At 38.9% G+C, this 8143-nt stretch overlaps 1 pseudogene; it reads left to right on the top strand.

Moving 5' to 3' along the window:
• The first annotated feature begins 4217 nt into the window (after positions 1-4217).
• LOC129398001 (mitochondrial nicotinamide adenine dinucleotide transporter SLC25A51-like) lies at positions 4218-7934 on the top strand (annotated as a pseudogene).
• Positions 7935-8143: the final 209 nt, after the last annotated feature.

Raw genomic sequence — 8143 nt, 5'->3', positions numbered from 1 at the left:
TTTAACATGCTTATGTATTCACAGTTTTTAATCTCTTGATAATAATAGATACTTTAATTGTGATGATAAGTTGTCTTTAGTAACATATTTTTAAAACTTATTGTGATAAAATTAATGTAGTCACTTCATCTCCTTTATGCTTTCTTTTTGCACAGCATGCCTTCTTTAATTCCTTCAGCATTTCAATTTATTTTCATATTGATGGGAATAGAATTGTGGGTTATGTGTTGTCAGGGTAACCCCAACTGTTTGCCAGTTTACTTATATCATTCTATTGTCCTCTGACTTACATAGTCTCAAAGAGAATTCAGTATTTCTCACAGTTTTCTCCTTTATATAATGATCCCCTTCCCCTTACAGCTTTCTTCAAGATTTTCTTCTTTACCTTTTGTTTGTATAAGTTTAAATATGATATGTCTAGGTGATATTTTTGGTGGAGTGCCCTTACTTATCCAGTTTGGTTTTCTATGAGATTCTTGAATCTGTGGTGGCTCTTTATTATAATTTTGGAAAATCCTCATCCATTAGGTATTGAAATATTTTTTCTCCTTTTTTTGAGACACAATTATGCATATATTACAATGTTTAACATTGATTCATAGCTTTTGGTGGTCTTATGGTTTTTATTCTTTTTCCTTTTTTCTCTTTACGTTTCTGTATGGATAATTTTTAATGACTTCATATTGAAATTCATTAATTATTTCCCTAGGTATTTTGGGTCTATTCTGAAGTTTGTGACAGTGGCATTTTTCCAAATACATTTTTCTTACAATTTTTGTAGCATTTTCATTTAATTTTTTAGTTTTCATTTTATGATATTTTCTATCTGATCTTGCAACTTTTTCATTAGAATCATTAATCTATTTTAATCATAGTTATTTTAAATTCTCCATCAGACAGTTTGAATATTAGTATCATGCCTGTGTGTGCTGAGAAAAACAACTTGACTCCTGAAAATGGCCACAGCTTTTCTTCTACTGGGCCTTTAGTGCAAGGTGTTAAGTAATCTAATTAGGAGTTGGGTTGGGTTAGATGTTAGTTTTGTTTTGTTTTTGGTTGCTATGAGTACCCTCAGTGAACCACAGATTTCAAATTCCTATAGCTACTTCATGAGTTTATGGTATAGATTGAGTTTTTAGAGCAATGTCGGTTGGAGTATAAAATTTAGGTCTTCCCTTTATATTTGCCTCACGACCTTTGCATTCTCTTGATCCTTCTGTCCTTCTTCCAGGAATAATATACTGTTGATTGTTACTCAAAACTTGTTAAATTGGTCATGAGGAGGGCAGTTGGAGGAGTCCATTCTCTGTGGCTCTGGATTAAACTTCTGTCTTAGGTATGACTATGTTTCCGAGTCTCAGGATTGTAGGCTTACTTTTTTCACCCACCAAGGACTGTAGTTGTGGGCAGAGTACCTATCCTGCCCTTCTCCTAAGAACAGCTCCCCCCTCCCTCTTTTTCCTTCCCACAGATGCAATTAGTCCTTACCAATGCCTTAAAAACAACAATGCTTTTTGTCCTTATACCTACCTGAGGCTTTTGCTTCACAGTGAAGGTATGCAAGAAAGATCTCGGTAGAATTTCTTGCACTTTTATACAGCTCCTGTTACCCAACCCCAGCTTGCATTCCAATCAAACTTTTTAGGGATCTTTCTGATATCATCTGTGAGTAGAGTTAGTGTAAGTATGTCTGCAAAAGGGTATGAACTTCCCCAGTTTCTGTGACTCCCAGGTCACAGATTTATACTGTTCACCACTTCACATTCAGCTTTTAAAACTTTTCAAATATTCTGTTTGAACTCTTCTTACTGATTTCCAGTGGCTTGTAACCCGGATGAGCAAGTACTCACATCTACTGTTTCCCAAGAAAAGTATTTTATCCTTAGATTTTGGCCAGTTTGTTGTTCTGCATCCTTAGCTATGCAAGGAGTTTAAAAATAAAATCTGAATTTAAAGTTGACCTGATTTTTTAAATTACATAATGAAATGACCTTTTTCTGTTATCTACATTTACAAGCAGAAGTATACTTAATTTTAATTAGTAGTTATTCCCATTTCTCAGAATATTAAGACAGCTTAGCTATAGCCACCCAATTCCATTGTCCTTATAGCCATTATTTCAACTCTACTATTCTTCTCATCTAAACAGAGCAAATATTTCTCCACAAATAAATCATACCACTAGTTCATAAAGCTTACCACCGGTAACTTTTATAAATTACATAGCTATCTTTTTTCAGGAACTGTCTATACTTCATCTACCTGCAATGACAGTTTCTCGTCAAAGCAGCAAGTGATTCAACTCCAAAATTTAACTTTAAATTTGCTTGTTTGATCATTTCTGACTTCAACATTCAAGTTGAATTACAAAGGAAATGGAATATGACACGTAGATATGCACACAGGAAATGTATAGGGGCTGCTGGAATCAGTGTTCTTGAAATGGAGGAAAAGGAATGAGGATTACGAATATAGAAAATGTGAGTGCTATTCAGTTGCAACAAATGCTCAGCTGACCCCACAAGGATTTCTGAAACTAGGATACACTTCAGAGTTGTCCTAAATTGAGAAGAGGACTTCCACACTCCTATGTTGTTAGGTCATTGGAGGGGTCTGCCCACAGAAAGAGTCATGACATTGGGAAAAGTAGTTTTCTACAGCTGAGACAATGCTAAAGAGAGCTTACAGCTAAGACTTGTTAATTGGCAAAATTTGAGTAGGTAGCTACAATGACACCTTCACGCGAGAAAAGAGATCTGGGTGGCATATTATAGCCTCCGACATATTTACTTTTTTTTTCCTTTTAAGTAAAAGTATCCTTAAAATTAATAGAGTTATCATTATTAAGGATTTACTAATTAAAATACATATTCTGGTTCTACAGAGTCCACTGACTAGTTGGCATGAAGTGGAAGTAGGCAGGCAATAAAAATACTGTAGTGTGAACATTTATATTGTTACTAAGCTGGAACTTTTCTGGAAAGTGCCCCTGCCTCTGTCTGCCTTAAAAACAAAAGCGCCTGTGCCTATATAAATTTAATGTTTACTCCAAGAAATCCTCACCCAAGAAGTTAGGATTATGAACTAATAAATAACTTTACTGTTTGCTTAAAGAAATTATTGCAACAAAAGTATCTGAGAAAACTATTTGTTCACATCTGAGCAAGCAACTGTCAGACAACATTTTTCACACCTAAAGAAACAGCTCAGTTATTACAACAGTTCCATCTAGTCTTCAAAATCTTCACCCTTCTTTGTCTAGCAATCCTATTGTGTAAAAACTTTATTCAGTTCCAAAACATTCCCCATCTCTAAAGACCCACTTTAAGCCACTTGAGCTAATACTTTAAAATCCCATAAATACCCTTCGCTAACATCCTGTCTTTGAGACACTATTGAGACTGTGTCCAGGTAGTGTTCTTTGTTGCTGCACAAATTTAATAAACTAAGATTTGCTTAACCAACAGATGTTTTGGTGGTTTGTGGAAGAGACTATAATTATCCATTCTGGAAATCACTTCAAGAACTTTTTAAGATCTTCTTGGCATGGTTGAAGATCCTCAATTCAGAAACAGTGCATTATCCTGTCATCTAATAAGTATCCTATATGGGAACCTTTCTGACCACAATAGTAAATTATGCCCCACATTTAGCCTGAGCTATGATTTCTATTGTCCAGATCAGTTATAGCCTACAGACTATAATTGTTCATTTATGTCTATGTCTTTGCTGCCACACCAGCAGTGTCAGATAGGACAAAGACAATATGATCCCCACAAATGAAAATATTTACTATTTACTCCTTTAGAAACAATATTACTGATCTCTTATTTCAAACTGATGGCTGAGTTTATCTCCTGAGAATGGAGGAATCACTCCTCTATAAATCATTTGCTTATGTGCTCATGAATTGAAAACTATTATCTTTGGTAAAAACATGTCAGTAGCAACACTCTAACTTTTCTCTCTGTTTGTCCTTGTCACTTTTTGTTTTGAGTCTTTTTAAGAGGTAGTTTATAGAGTAGAGTGGGCATAGATCCAAGAAGTCTGTCCCTTAAGATGGCCCCAGTGCTCGTAAGATAAAAAAGTCTTATCATGTGTTAATCCTTACCAGGTAAACTTTGTCTTCCTTAATGTTTCAAACTTAATGAAGAGTTTCCTATGTCTTGTATTTGTTTATTTGTTTTATACTTGTCTAGATCAGGAATTGCCGAATTATGGCCTGTAAGTCACACCTTTCTTTTATGTGTATGGCTATGAATTTACTTGGTTGCCTCTGTTCAGTGCTGGAGGTTTCTCTGCACTACAGTTGGTGATGGTTGGTCTTTGACCAGATTCTGGAGACACCTGATTTTACAAACACCATTTTTACCTACTGCAGTTCTCTTAAAGTCTTATTAGTCTCTCCGCCAAACAGAGATTTCTTCATGTTTTAATTCATGTATACATCTCTCTAACTGACACAATTTCACCAAGATCAATTTGGAAATGCACTGCCAAGTTCAGGAATATTTTGATCTGAAGATGATTTTTCAATTTAGAACACAAAAGAGGAAACTTCCATGAGGAAATCCTTTTTATTATCTGTCTATAGAAGTAACATAGAAAACCTCTTTGTCTCTGTATTTCAGAGATTAATAATCTGTTACACTTTAATTTATTTTTTATTTGTTATTTTCTTATATATATTATTATTTCCTCTTTGATAAATTAAGTTTCTATAATGTGTACTGATACCAACTAACTGTGTTATCCACAAGGCTTTTATCAATAGTATTATTCTTGGCTTCCATGGTCACTCCATGGTAAGAGCATAATATTTGGCTAAAATTAACTTATGATTTTCCTAAAATATGCCTGGCTGTGCGCAGTGACCAGACCCCGTGCTTGCTCACCCACACACCCCTCCCCTGGTGCTCTGTGCCTGGCTCTCCCTTAGCAGGCGTGGGATCCAGGCCGGTAGCAAGAGAGGAGCGCAGCCTGCTAGGCCTAGTGGGCCGGGCAGAAGGAGCCCAGCGGCGGCGCAAGCAATACTCACACAGACATGCTGCAGCCCACACAGCTTTCTGGCTGGCACAGTGACACCCCAAGGATCCTGTGATAGTATTTTAAGCCCATCTGATCCTATTAGTCTTCTTGGGCAGTCATAACAAAATACCACAGATTGGATGGCCTAAACAACAAGAAATCAATTTTCTCACAATTGTAGAGGCTAGAAGTCCACGATCAAGGTGCTTGTTTATTCGATTTCTGGCGAGGCCTCCCCTCCTCACTTGTACGTGGCTTCCATTTTATGTAACCTCACATGGCCTTTCCTCAGCGCACTAAGAGAGTGAGCGACCTCTCTGGTGTCTTTTCTTATAAAGACACTAATCTTGTCTAAACAGAGTCCGACCATTATGACCGCATTTCACCATAATTACTTAATTAGAGGCTCCATCTTCAAATATATTTAAGCTGGGAGTTAGAGCTTCAAAACCTTTTTTTTTTTTTTTTTTTTTTTTTTTTTGAGGAGAGGGGCACACATTTTCCATCCTAATGAGATCCTGTCTAATTTAGGCAGCAAATGAAGCACCGAGCCAACAAAGTTTAAGGCTTCTCCTAGCATTTAACACAAAGTAAAAACCAAACACCAGCATTTTGAGATCCACTTCACAACGAGAGAAAGGCAAAAGCAATTTACCTTACCTCACCCTACAACGAACTTGTTTGTTCACAACAAGAGGTTTAGAAAAAACACAACATGGCCGGTCTGGGCAGCCGACCGCTTTAAGCGCCCACCCCAGTCCTCTGCGAGCGCCAACTGCCCTGGCCCAGTCGTTGTGGACCCCACCCAGGCGGCGCGCGCAGAATCAGTTCTGAGCCTCCTCGGCTCTCCCGCCCGTCGCGAGTGTTTATCCGGCTGCTGGGCGACCTTTCCCGCGAAGGAGGCTGTGCCATCATTCGGTCACGCCCCGGGCTGGTGAGGCTCCTCCCTAGTGCGCAGAAACCGCAGGGGCGGGGAGGAGCTGGGCTCTGCCTGCGCCCGGGGGAGAGCGGGGCTGGCACCGCGCAAGGGGCCCTGCCTCCGGGGAGACTGATTTCGGCCTCCTGACCTCGGGACCCCTGACTGTGGAGTGTCAGAGACGGAGGAGGACTTAGTGATCTTGTCCAGCCCCCTCCCCGCTTTTCACAGGTTGGGGAGATGGGCGCCTGGAGGACGGAAATCCAGTTATCAAAATTGACTCCAGAAGAGAGAAACTAACAGAACAATAACAATGGAAGAAATTGAGAACATTATCAAAAAGCTATCATCCTGCCAAACTCCAGGCTCGGATTGTGTTACAGGTTAAAAAAAAGTCAGTCCTTCCTGAAAACGAAAGACCTTAAGCAACACGATGGATTCAGAAGCTCATGAAAAGAGGCCACCAACACTAACATCTTCAGAACAAGATATATCACCTCGTATTACAAATGTTGGTGAAATGAAGCATTACTTCTGTGGCTGCTGCGCAGCCTTCAACAACATCGCAATCACATATCCCATTCAGACGGTCCTCTTTCGACAACAGCTGTATGGCATCAAAACCCGTGATGCAATATTTTAGTTGAGAAGGGATGGATTTCGAAACTTGCATCCTGGAATCCTTCCCCCATTGATGCAGAAGACAGCTACACTTGCACTTATGTTCGGTCTCTATGAGGATTTATCCTGCCTTCTCCACAAGCATGTCAGTGCTCCAGAGTTTGCAACCTGTTGCATGGCGGCAGTGCTTGCAGGGACAACAGAAGCAATTTTCACTCCACCGGAAATAGTTCAGACGTTGATTCAAGACCACAAGCATCATGACAGATTTACCAACACTTATCAGGCCTTCAAGGCACTGAAATGTCATGGAATTGGAGAATATTATCGAGGCTTGGTGCCCATTCTTTTCCAGAATGGACTCAGTAATGTCTTGTTTTGCGGCCTTTGAGGTCCCATTAAGGAGCATCTGCCTACAGAAACGACTCACAGTGCTCATTTGGTCAATAATTTTATCTGTGGAGGTCCATTGGGTGCCATGTTGGGATTCTTGTTTTTTTCCAATTAATGTAAAAACTCGCATACAGTCTCAGATTGGTGGGGAATTTCAGTCTTTCCCCAAAGTTTTCCAAAAAATCTGGCTGGAACGGGACAGAAAACTGATAAATCTTTTCAGACGTGCCCATTTGAATTACTATCAGTCCCTTATCTCTTGGAGCATAATCAATGCAACTTATGAGTAAAGGTTATATGAAAAAAACCAACAGTTAAGTGCCATTTATCAACTGAATAGGCCTTCTAAGAAGAATGTAGTTTGGCCTCTTTCTTAGTTGGCCAAATACAAGTTGGTGTCATAACTCCAGGCCACAGTGAGTTATGGGCAAAGCTGTTTTGCTTAAGCCTCAATAAAACAGAATAAAAGATTCCAGTAGGAAAATATGAGGGATTTTTTTGTTTTGTTTTCTGTTTTTTGTTTCTTTGTGTTTTTTTTTTTTTTTTATCATTACCTAAGAGCCTTAGGCTAAGTGCCTGATAAATAGCTGTCCATCTGATGGCCTTTGACAGGGAACCTAATCCCCAAAATAGGATTATTTTTCTCAAACCAGTCTTGAAATCTGCATTGAAACATAAGTGGCTGTGAACGGCCAGAGAGAAGGTCCTCGGGGGCCAGGGGCTCCTCAGGCTTCCTTTGTTACTCCATTGCTTGCTTCTCTGCCTTCAGGAGCAGCTGCAGAGGATAGTCTTCATTAAGCTCAAGCATATGACAATGGGGCAGAACAAAGAAGAAAAACAGCTTATTAGGTGTAGGCTTTTCATGATAAATTGCTTGTATTTGTTTTGAAACTAAGTACCTATTGGATAGTCATGATACTATTTCTGTTTAGATACGGTAGATCAAGGAGTTATGAAAGTTCCCATTTTGCTTTCTAGGTTTGAAAGTTTTCTGTTTGATTCTGACTGTGACCTTCAACGCTTCCAAAATATCCTTATGTTGATTTCATTTATTTCATTGCCGAAAGATGAAGGGACTTAAATGTTGTTATAGGTGTTCCATCTTGTTAAGAAATTTTCATACTAATTGTGTATAGATCAAATTCTGGTTAGCTTGGTTTCTTGGAATTATTGGGGCCATCTCAG

Source organism: Pan paniscus, chromosome 5 (assembly GCF_029289425.2).
Source record: "Pan paniscus chromosome 5, NHGRI_mPanPan1-v2.0_pri, whole genome shotgun sequence".
Taxonomy (NCBI): Eukaryota; Metazoa; Chordata; class Mammalia; order Primates; family Hominidae; genus Pan; species Pan paniscus.
Note: the sequence above shows the minus strand (reverse complement) of the source record. Positions and strands in the feature narration are given on the sequence as shown.